Raw genomic sequence first — 13,314 nt, 5'->3', positions numbered from 1 at the left:
AGCTGAGAGCCACAGAACTGGCTCTGCAGGAGATATTATTTGCCTTGTCACAGCAGATTAAAAGAAATTTATGTATATTGTAGAGTCCGTCAATATTTTCTTGATATTTCACTATGATATTTTACATGATAAGAAAGAAAGGATAATTTATTCCAAACTTATCAAACTGTTTTTATTAAACATGCATTGTTTCAGTAAAAAAAACAGAAGTAAAACCTCTATATGTATTCTCAAGACAACTGCTATGGATAATAACACTTTAATTAAAATAAAGTACTGACCAACGTTTAGACCTTTTTAAGTCATCTTCAGGTTAATAAAGCTCTATTTGCTAATACCCGTACCAGCCGTCTTGAGAATACATTTTTACTTCAAGTGGGTTTCTCGTCATCACAAATTACTTCAGCACGTAAAACCTCTATACTTTATTAAACGCTTATAGTATGGTCCTGTTGAACGAAGATAATAAATATTGATGTAATCTAAAACAAAAGTAACTTTCATTGATATAGGTTTTATTGTCACAGTATTTATTAAGAGATACCAAACACACTGCGAGGTATACTTCATATTTATACTATAGCAGTTGTGCATGGAAAGAACACAACGTTACTTCAAGCTGTAGTCAAATTATGTTGATATAAAATGTGATAACATCATAATAAGCAAAAGTAATCAGTTTCTAGATACTACAGCTTATAAAACAATTTCTTAACACATCGGCCTATAATAATTCCTTATAATTAAGAACTTTATTTACAGGGGTTCATATTGCAATTGAAAAACTTTTATTGTACTAAGAGCATAAAAACCAAGCGGCAAATATGCTTTGAACAACCTGACAATATTTAGTGCGAAAATTTACAACTACGTCTACCACATTTTTAATTGTTATAACGGCAGTGATACATGTGTATTGCACAGGTTTATACTTCAGTCATTTGAAAACAGTGGTGTAAATATAATTTTTAGGCTTAAAAAAGATACAGACCTCATGAAAAATGGCAATTATCCGTTGAAGTATTGATTTGCAACTGGTTTCAAGGCATTTTCTATCAAGTTGAACTTAACATAATGTTTAGTGAAGTTTCATAAAGAAAGAAAGTGCCAAGATGAGTGACAGTAGCAATTGTTTGGTAAAGTAATACTTGTTTCCTTCTGTCGTAATGACGAGTAAAGAATATTGAATTTATTAGTCTAATTGTATGTGTTACGTTACTATTTCTCTAACAGAAAATCTCTTAAGAATAAAAGGTACATGTAAATAAAATAACGGGGAAACAACAAAAACCGATAAAGCACAGCTGCTTAAAGAAACAAGAAAAACAAACTATAAACAAAAATAAACGTTTACTTAAAGCAGCAATACAAAAAACATGGTTTTAGCAAATACTATGCTATACACATGTGACTTATACAAGTTATAATACTATTTTGGAAACATCTAATCATATTAAATATCTACATATCACAAAAATGTGATAATGGTGTTATAAAGACTACAATGAAGTCATCATACGGTGCTATAGTCTTAGCCAAAATGTTGGTATACTGTTCTGTATTGGTATTATTGTCTACATGCATGAAATAAGTATTGAGTAAATGCTCGAGTAGTGACAGAGGTGGTAGCGTATGATCCAACAAACATGTACGAATATCTGTATAACTTGTTTTGAACATTTATTTCGACAAAACACATATATACACTTGTTTTGTATGAAAGATAACCGTGTTTTGATTAGGTTAACACACCAAGGTCGAGGGAAATCTTGTAACACCTTACGACAGGAATGACTTGAACATATTTATTGCATTGCAGAGTATTCAGAAAAACAGAGAACAAGGGACTGTTTATTATACAAGAAAGGCTACTTGCAAACCGATATTAATCAGAATTTACCACCATCACCTTGTTACCTGGGCAAGACATGATTCCAACTTACGTTTAGTACCCTGGCTACACATGTCCTCTTTTTCAGGTGAGTCCTGCTTCCGGCTTTTTAAAGCTGATGGTAGGATTCGTGTCCATCGTTTACCTAGAGAACAGATTAAGGAAGGCTGTCTATTTTACAGAGAATACAGAGGAGGTGGTGCAGTACATGTTTGGGCAGCTATTTATCATGGTGTAAAAATTGTGCTCATATCATACATGGAAACTTTAAATTGCCTCCTAGAGGTATCATATGGAGATGATATTTCCATCATATGCTAGTCAGGTCAAAAGTAGAAAAAACAATTAACATCACCTCTCACCTACACGACTGAACAGTGAGACTCACTGTCACTTTAATAAAAAGTTAATAATTGATAGTGCTGAAAGTAATGAGTGGTATGTCGCAGCTCGAATCTTGTATCTTCTGCTAAGAATTTGGAAACGCTAACATTAGGTAAGACTCGGCTCATATTTTATAGTTCTTTATGGTATTTTGACTGAGTTTTTGCCAACAGAAAATCATAGTATTCGTATCATGATTAACGCTATTTCCATGAAAAAACTAATAACAACCATAAAAGGTCAAATACAACCTAGTGTTTAAGATGGTATTTAAAGATTTAGAGCTGGAGCTTAAGAACTCTTTAAAAGGTGAATAAAAGCTATACGTGTTGAAAATATCTAACAGTATGATGTACTATACTATTTTCGATATATATGAGCGCGTATATCTCTCTCTGTCTCTCGCATTGAATCTATTCTTTACGCACGGTCACATATTCAGAGCTACAAACTTTAAGTTCAGAATGCAGATATAACTTTTTGCGGGAAGTAACATGAGCTATATAGCCGTGGCCTTAGAGGCCATGTTTAGGCTGCATATCAAGACGAAATGACCAGTGTAGTAAGTTTTGACAAACATAACGACCAATTAGTCTCAGGTTGAAAAGACCGTTTTCTTTTTGTTTTTGTTAATGTGTGATCGACAAAGTTATCACTTACATTTCTTCTCTGTGCGAAGACTTCTTCTATTCGTTATATTTATGATCAATTATGTGTTAAAACACTTTGAAAGGTTTGTGAAGCATCTGTTTGCTTCTTTGCTTATAATCTCTTCTTCTTTTCACCTGACATCAAGATAAAAAGGACTGTTTACAAAGAAGCATTACAGTAGATCAGTAAGTTAGCATGTAAATACTGAACTAAATCAGTTAAAGCTATTTTCATCGGAACAAAGCCAGGAACTCTGCTACTATATAATAAAAACACTGAAACAGCGCATACGAGATGTACTTCGCCGTTGGGAATTGTGTTAACCTTTACTGGTAATCACAGCTAGATTGTTGAAAGATACTGTTCAAACAGGCAAATTTTTTGGCAAGATTTTTCTTGTATGACAATTTTTTCCAATTTCTTATATCGTCATCAAATGTGATGAAGTAGAAATAAACGGCACTTAATCATCATCTTACTAATAATGACTTTTATGAGTTAAATTCGAAACTGTTTAAAGTGCATGTCTAAAAGAATTTAACATAACCATTAAATACATATATTCTTGATAAATTCAATAATCATATTTATTTCGATTACTTTCTTGTACGTTTTGAGTGGACAGGCAGCTTATTATAAACCATTGCTTTTTATTTCAGCACAGAATCAGACTTTTCAGTAGTGGTTAATACTCTGGAATAGAGATGAGAAGATCTAAGGGTTAAGCAGGTTTATGTCCCTCAGAGAACTCTACACTTTCAGCTGTGGGTATTATAACGGGGTTAAGCAATAAAGTGTATATGATAATGTCACTAATAATTACTCCCCCTGTAGACTAGTATTTTAGCTTAAGTATCGCATGAGGCAATGCTTCAGTTGAAAATGTTTGTTTCTTTGGAATCAAGATGCTCAAAGGGCTATCTGTGTTCTGCCCATAACGTGTATCGAAACGCGGTTTTTAGCGGCGTGAGACCGCAGACATACTTCCGTGTTACTGGGGGGTAGGGGGGCTGAAAATATCAATTGTCATTCAAGCAAGAAGTGTTATGAATTTTTTGCATCAGGACAAAGAAAAATAAGGTCAAAATGAGAAACGAACATTTGTTTAGCGCAAAACTGCACATTAGGCTCACTGAAGCCATCAAACTACAAATGTTAGTGTTACAAGCTCTCTAGATTAACGCTGAGCCACTCTGTCTAGGGGGGGTGGGTGAAAAGGAACGTAAAAATATTTGAATTGACGTACGCTTATAAATTTGTAAATAACCTTTGAATTATTCCAGTAAAATGAGCTACATGATAACTATTACCATACTGAATTTGTAATTGATGGAATAATAGTACTTCTTACACAAAATTATTTGAGTCTCAGCAAAACAGTTAATTAATTAGTTCAGGTGAGCTTTTACTCAAAAAAATGAAAGTTGTATGAAAGTTTTACGTTTTATTAATAATGTTCTCCGAATTATAGTAATAGATATTTTTATTTCAAACAAAAATCCTGGCATGACATTATTTTTCTCGTAGTGTTTTTTAACAGGATGCTACATACTTAATTACTGATTACACTGTGTTTTCAGGCATATCTCTAGGTTTGTTAGTTTTAGTTGACAGAATAGGTTAGACAGGAATCCGTCACCATCAGGCCCATAGCAAAAATTTCTGTTCGGGAGAGGGGGAGAGAGGTTCTATGCCGAATAAAATACTCCTCTACAAAGCTTAACAAAAACAAACAAAGAAACCAAAATCACGCATTGCCGCTTCCAGCACTTCTTTTAGTTTATGCTTAACGCTTTGAGTATCTTTCCTTTCGGGAAAAAATTAACTATGATGGGGAAGATCTATTACAAAATAATTGAAATATAGTAACATAATGAAATAATACTTTAAAAAATATATATGTGTAATGCAAAGCAAACATTATACCCACATAAATGTTATATGTATATAAATACAGCACGCTTTGCAAAATAAAATGTTTTTCCTCTTTTTTCTTTTTGAACAGTTGTTGTTTTGAATTAAGCACAAAGCTACACAATGAGCTACCTGTGCTCTGGTGCCCGACATGGCCAAGCGCGCAGGGCGCGCGACTCGTAATCCGAGGGTTAGCGTCGCGCCAAACATGCTCGCCCTCCCAGCCGTGAGGGCGTTATAATGTGACGGTCAAGCTCACTTTTCGTTGGTAAAAGAGTACCCCAAGAGTTGGCGGTGGGTGGTGATGACTAGCTGCTTTCCCTCTAGTCTTACACTGCTAAATTAGGGACGGCTAGCACAAATAGCCCTCGAGTAGCTTTGTGCGAAATTCCAAAACAAATACCTGTGCTCTGCCCACCACGGGTATCGAAACCCGGATTTTAGCGTTGTAAGTCCGCAGACATACCGCTGAGCCACTGGGGGACTCTTTTTTTGAACAGAAAAATATCGGTGCTGTATCCTAAAGTTACTCCCCCGTCCTCTGTATGGACGGCCCAGGGGCCATTTTTTGTAAATTTATGAACAAAAATCAAGGTAATAGAAAATAAATTAATAACTATTTTGAAGAAACCTTCACATAATAATGTAGCAGGATTATATTAGAAAATTAATTATATTACAATTTTAGACTCTAACATATGTCTCATATCAAATAGAAAGCATCTTAGTTTTACAATTTTGATATCAAGATTAACTTAGGCTTAATTTTTCCTGGACCATTCTGGTGCCTTTAGGCTATATATATGTATATATATATATAATATTCAGTTTTTTAATTGTTTGTGTTTCTTCCCACATGCTTCGTGATCCACTGTGCAAATCTCATGTTGTTGAGAAAGTTTCAACTCGTTCTTCAAAACAAAATCACATTCGTATTGTTTGGAAATATTACGTTATTAACAGCTACATTTTCTATTATACTTTCTATACAGTGAGCAGTATCACATCGGTAGTTTATTATTTTCTCTAATAACAAAATAATTAACTGGTTTTCATGGTTTCAACGTCCATGTAGTTCTAACAGTAAAATATTTATGATAAATTATGAATTCAAAAATTATGAAATATAGTTGTTAAAGAAAGCATCAAAAAATAGTCTAAGATTTGTAAGTGAAAATTAATTAATATGCAACGAATTGAATATTTTCTGTTCTTTCAGTTGTGAGGCCCATCATGGCCAGGCGGTTATGGCGCTCCAATCGCAATCTGAGGCTCCCGGGTTCAACATTTCAGCCGTAGAGACATTATTATGTGAAAGTCAATCCTACTGTTCGTTGGCAAAAGAATCGTCCAAGAGTTAGCAGTGGGTGATGATGACTAACAGCCTTTCCTCTAGCATTCACTGCTCAGTTAAAGGCGGCTAGTATTGTTGAACCCATGTTCTCAGAGTCGTACAATATAACTACATAGTACCAATCATTTGAAACTGAAGCAATGCTAGAATTCTATGAAATATTTCCCCATTTGTTTTTTACACTAATTTTATGCCGATTTTCTCGGTCATCGTTTTGTGAACATGACGATGACCGAAGAAGGTAGAAACGTTGTTCGCTCCTCCACATAAAAAATTTCTCAACCCAAACTAGTCGTTTTTACATATATACATCATAACTGTCTGTGTAAATATGTTTTTACATGATGTCAAACTCTACTATTACTTCTGCAACTTATAACCGTAGGTCATAAATATGTTATTTAACTTGTATACTAACATCGATCACATTTTTCTTGAAATATATTATTTCATATTTACTTTTGCTCATAATTTTCTTGGTTTAATATGCCTCAGCCCCAAGCGGCATGTCTGCGGACTTATACTAGAAACCGGCTTTCGATACCCGTGGTGGCTTAACACAGATAGCCCATTGTGTCGTTTTGGGCTTAACTTCAAATAAACAAAGAAACAATTTGGCACATGATACTATGGTCAGTGGTATCTTATTTACATCAATTCGCTGGCAGTACCTAAAACTTGTAACTTACTTATAAAACAAACAATATTTCTTGTCAATTCAATTTTACTAAAACACCGAAGTGTATGCCTCTAAGAACTTAAGAGATTACAATGTGCTATAAAATAAAAAAAATAAATTTATATGTAATAATAAGTAACTGCACAATATATTGTATATTTAAATCTTAAAAGTTTTATGGATTTTTTAAAACGATTTTTATATCTGTTTAATTTAAACCAATTTTATTTCGTTTGATCTTGTCTACTGATCATTTTAGCTTCAGTGGTATGGTGTTTAAAAACTGGTTGAATAAAAATTAAGCAAATAATAATAATTCTTATTATGAAAATGAAAATGGATTTAATTATAAAAAAGTCTGAAGGTGGAACAGTATTGTGACATTATCAAATTAATACGAAAGCTATTTTTTAAAATATCTAGAAAATGAATTTGTGACATCCGAGAAGCAGAAGAAAGTAAATCGGGAAAGTTTAGCAAGGCTGAAAACACATAAAGTCTTACTTTGTTATCTAAAGCCCTGCAACGACGTTCTTTTTTATTAAAAAAAGAAATAAATGAAACACACGAAATCTTCGTATAATATGCACTGTAGTTAATCAAGCTATTACCAACCAGAATGTTTACCAATGGGAAAACTAAACAAAAACACAAACGAAACAAAGCTTTTATCTGATTCACTGAAACACTTTGCAAAATTCAATAAACAAAGATGTAGTTATTTAAAAATATAATATCTGTCCGAATAAAGATTAAAATCTTGGCCTCATTATAATATTTTTAAAGTAAATGTTAATACCTGAAGGTATATTTCTTCGTTTAAATGTAGATACATTTTGCTGTTTTCATTTTTGATATTAGCATGGACTATAAATAAGGTACTAAGCGTTTAAACTGCCGTACTAAAAGAAAAATAATCATAAAATAATAATAAAGAAAAAAGATTAAATAACTTGTTATTCTCTGTATTGATTATATTATTTAACTGAACCTAAAAGAAAAACAAAAACAACTATATGTAGATCATGTATCTTAAAACGGCTGGTATGGGTATTAAAAGTTTTATTACAATGAAGCAGAGAACAACGTTTCGACTCTCTTAGGTCATCTTCATGTTAGCAAAGAGAGTCTGCAACTCACCGTTGCCAAACACATGTCTTATCGACGTGTCCCTCTCTGGTATAGCGGTAAGTCTACAGATTTACATCGTTAAAATCAGAGGTTCGATTCCCTTCGCTAGACTCAGCAGATAGTCCGATGTAGCTTTGGTACAAGAAGACACACACACTTATTGGACAATAGCATAAACGGGTACGGGATTGAAGGGAGCGTTGCAGTATATGTTAGCTTATTAATTAATATATGTATAAAGGTGTTCCTTTTATAATAGTTTAATTTTGGTTTAAGTTGCAGTATAAGTAGGGCTTCTTTGATTTTGCGTTTGTTTATGTTTGTTTCTCTACTTAGTATCTGGATGTTCTTTATGGTTATGTCATGTTTATTTGATTTGCAGTATTCAAAAACGTCTGAAGGTGTTGTTTTTTTGTTATTCTTTGCATCTGGTTTCCATTTTTCTGTTTGTTTCTCCAATATAGAAGTCGTGGTAGTTGTTGTATTGTTGAGTTTGTCTTTTGTTTCGCATGTTGAGTCCCAGAGAATGTATAATCCAGTATGGGTGATTTTTCTGTGGATTTCTGTTTTGAACTGTGTATCGGTTCTTGTGATCTTGAAGTTGAGAAATGCTATTTGGTTAGTTTCTTTTGTGTTCACAAGTGAACTTAATGTTAAGGTGTATGGATTAACGTGGTTGAAAAGCTAAGTGTGTTCTGTAGATGCGAATTCAGCAACTGTATCGTTAATATATATACCATATATATGGTATATATGGATATATGGAATATACCATATATTCCCGATATCTGCGAAAAAATAACTCACATAACAAAACACAATATTCCAGTAAGCACCAAACTTATTCAACAACCAGGTACAAACCTAAAGTCCATACTATGTAAAAATTACACTGACAAACACAACACCAACATAATTTATAAAATACATTGTAACAACTGTCACGACTTCCATATTAGAGAAAAAGCAGAAAAATGGAAACCAAATTCAAAGAACATAAAAAGTCACCTTCACACGTTTTCGAACACTGCAAATCAAATAAACATAACATAACCACAGAAAACACCCAGATACTAAGTAGGGAAACAAACGTAAACAAACACAAAATCAAAGAAGCCCTGCTTATACAACGCAACTTAAAATTGAACCAATAAAAAGGAACACCTTTATACCTATATTAATTAATAACCTAACATATCTAACTGCAACCCCCCTACAATTCCATGCCCATTTATACTCTCGTCCCTAAGACACGTGCCCCGCAACGGTCATTTTCAAACTCTTTTTATTAACATAAGAAGGTCGAAACGTTGTTCTCTGCGTTATTTTAATAAAAGTTTTAATACCCATATCAGCCCTCTTAAGATACATTTTTACTTCAAGTTGATCCCTCCTCATCACTAATTGTACTTAGATCAACTACTTGAGAATAAATATACAGAAAATTTTAAGGCAGATTGTAAGACTCTTTATGATGTATTATTATTAACACACTTTATACTGTATTATTAATTCAGAAACTATGATTTCATCCAAAGAACAGTTAAATCAGTTTGAAATATGTTTTTATTTAAATTACATTTTGACGTTGTTCAGTGGGGCTTAGCTACAAGTTTAATGTCTTAAACTTACGACTTTGTCAACTAACTTTGAGTCATTCAAGCTATGCCTACTGAAAGAAATTTTTTTCAAATTATTCTAATTTAACTACATCTTTTTACTCGCGATATATTGTATTGATCTGTTATATCGAAATCACAAAATATTTTACTAATATTGTTAGTTAATAAATTCCATGAATTCAAATAAGTATAATTTATAAATGTCATAATTCGAAAATTAATATTCTTATATTGAATAAACAAAATTAGAAAATAGTTTGTCAGAAGTTAAACACTTTTCATTTTTGTGTTTGTCTTGAAGAAGGCTAATTTAAAACAATATTGACGAAAAAGCCAATTCCAATTCTGAAGCTTTAAGCTCTAATCTTTGTAATGTGCAAGCCTAAACTTAACCTATTTAATCCTTTTAAAGGAAGTAACTAGAAGATACCACTAGCAGGACATCTCCCATGAGACAAGGCCCGGTTACAAAAATCTTTTTCTTCACGCGTTCTTGTATTACAGGCTGCATTAACACCTGATATATAAGATACTAGCTTCCCCATTTCGGTTACTCTCCATTAAAGAAAGATGTAAATATATTATAGTTTATACTATCACGTTTCTATCTAAAACTGATTTGGCACAAAATAAAATAGAGAGAACAGACAAGATTACAGAATATTGTATAGATTTATTATCAAACTACTGGCTAAAGAAAAACAAAGACATTTTCACAAATTTCATACATGTACGTATGTTATGATAACATTTAACTCAGCACACCGTTTGCAAAATCACATAGAAAGATTATTTCATCCAGTCTTACTTAGAATTTGATAGGTTGATGATTCACCAATTTTCATACAAAATTCACATCTTACTTTGAGAAGTACTTAGGTTACTAAAAAAGAAGAGTAAATATCGTTTACAATATTTATCACCTACATTTCAACCTAGCTTCAACCTCTTTCTTACCTGTAAGAGAAATTATTATAAAAAGAAGTTTGATGAGTATTTACGTTGTAGCTCTGTATTACAATTCATGATTACCTAGTGCAGGACATAAAGAGCCTCACTGGTATTCAGAGTATTAATTTATTTTTTCTACTTTTATTCTTGTTGTTTTTAGGCATAAACTTTTAATGTGGTTTTGTGCAAATTGACACCCCGTAACAGCAAATCACAATTAACGAAAGTCCAGGCCATACAAAGTCACAGAGATGAAACCTGTTTTGTTATTTCACATAAACTCCAGTGTTGTTTTTTTAATATTGACATCGTATAACAGTTTACAGATATAGTTTGAAAGACAATGTTTTATTACCACGACAGTACCAGTTACTCATAACTAATCATGACATCGAAAGCAACGTCGTAGAAGTAATAATTGAAAATTATATTTTCTTATACACTACAGCACAAAAACTCTTACTATAAATAAATAAATACACGTTTACCCCATTCGAGCTAGTACTAATTTACTATCATAATCTAAAATTGTATCATAATTTCAGACTCTCCAGTGGCACAGCGGTTAGTCTACAAACTAACTCGCTAGAAACCGGATTTCAATACCAGTGGTAGGTAGGATGGCCCATTGTGTAGCTTGTACTCAACTTTAAACAAGTAAAACCTAATTTTAGGAATGCATGAACGGTTATTTAGCTGCATGAAACATGTCAAGGTAAATTTACTATGGAAACAAGACCGTAAGGACAAACAAGGGGAACTCCAAATGATGGTGGCCCGGCATGGCCAGGTGGGTTAAGGCGTTCGACTAGTAATCTGAGGGTCGCACCAAACATGCTCGCCCTTTCAGTCGTGAGGGCGTTATAAGTAACGGTCAATCCCACTATTCGTTGGTAAAAGAGCAGCCCAAGAGTTGATGGTGGGTGGTGATGACTAGCTGCCTTCCCTTTAGTCTTACACTGCTAAATTAGGGACGGCTAGCGCAGAGTCTTCGTGTTGCTTTGCGCGAAATTCAAAATAAACCAAACAATCCAGATGATAGTTTGGTTTATTGTGAATTTCACGCAAAGCTGAACGAAGGCTAACTGGAATAGCCTTCGCTATTTTAGTAGTGAAATATTAGAAAAAAGGCAGCAATTCAACACCACCTACCGCCAACTCTTCGGCTGCTTTGTTACCAACGAATAATGGGATTGACTCACATTATCATTCACTCGCAGCTAAAATGGCGATCGTGTTCGGTGACAGAAAGTCGATCCTTCGACTCTTAGATTGCGAGTTGAGGATCCTAACCAGTAGTCCATCCCAGACTAAAAACTAATAAATAAAACTGACGATTGACTAGTAATAGATAATTTAAAACATTCTTCCTCCCTCATTCCAGATAGTTCAATGGTAAGCTTATGGAGTTAGAACTTTAAAATCTGAGATTCTACTATTGTTAACGGACAGAGTGTAGATAGATAATTGTATAGCTTCAAGGTAAAAACAACATCAACCTTTATAAAACATAGTTGATGTAATTGGATATATCTGTGTTAACTAAATTTAAGCAAAGGAAAAGTAGAAAGCTATAGCTTGGATGAATAAAATAAGACAGAGTATAAACATACATACCTACGCACACACACACACACACACACACACCATATATGTATATATTATTTAATCCCCAATCCAACGTATAAACAGACAATACTAAATAATAGATAGTGTTTGTTTGTTTGTTTGTTTGTTTCTTTTGAATTTCATGTAAAGCTACATGAAAACTATCTGCGCTAGCCGTCTCTAATTTAGCAGTATAAGACTAGAGGGAAGGCAGCTAGTCATCACCCCCACTGCCAATTCCTGGGCTACTCTTTTACCAACGAATATTGGGATTTAGCGTCAACTGTAACGCCACCACGGCTGAAAGGGCGAGCATGTTTGGTGCGACAAGGATTCGAACCCGCGACTCTCAGATTGCGAGAGGCCCGTAGATAGTGAAATACGAAAAATATTACATTGAAAAAAGGAAATCTTTGTATCAAAACACATAGTATATATATAAAGGAAAATATACACGTATTTTAGTATTAGTTTTGTGAGAATCGTAGAAAACATGTAATGAAATGTAAATGTTATTAGTTTAAATTTTTATAAAGCAAAAGTGTCGTATGCTGAGAAATATAAACCTTCCAGGAACAGATAAAATGCTGGACAATTGTTTACGTTCAGTATTCCAGTTTTATAGATAATATTGCATGATGTGGAAGCATCGTGTTAGAAAACAAATTCATTGCACTCGTGATTGAAACAGCCCTTATTTGAAACGAAGGATCATTGGTTGAAGAATTTTCATAATTTATGGTTTTTAATAACGTGTATATTTAGAAGAAAGATAACATTGTAGTGTGTAGGTATCATGGTTAAGTTAAAATTGAATTGAAAATACATTAAACTTTTTATCTGAGGGACATCTAAAAAATATTGTAGATCTGTGTCATTTCAACAAAAACAACATCTCCAAACTTCATTCAAGGCGGTTAACTTGGCGTAATGTTTTTCTGCAATAATTATTACTTTAAGAAATTTGTTCTTTCTTTTACTAAGATAAGAATTTCGTTTCAAATTCTTCTGTCGAACACTCTTTTGTTGAAACATATGGTAAATAATACATTTGAATGAAGTCGTATTGAAAACTGTAAGGTCATTTTGGGCTTAAATAGCATACAGATCAAATAAGAATAAAGGTCAT

Source organism: Tachypleus tridentatus, chromosome 13 (genome assembly GCF_004210375.1).
Source record: "Tachypleus tridentatus isolate NWPU-2018 chromosome 13, ASM421037v1, whole genome shotgun sequence".
In the NCBI taxonomy this organism is placed as follows: Eukaryota; Metazoa; Arthropoda; class Merostomata; order Xiphosura; family Limulidae; genus Tachypleus; species Tachypleus tridentatus.
This window is presented reverse-complemented; position numbering follows the sequence as displayed.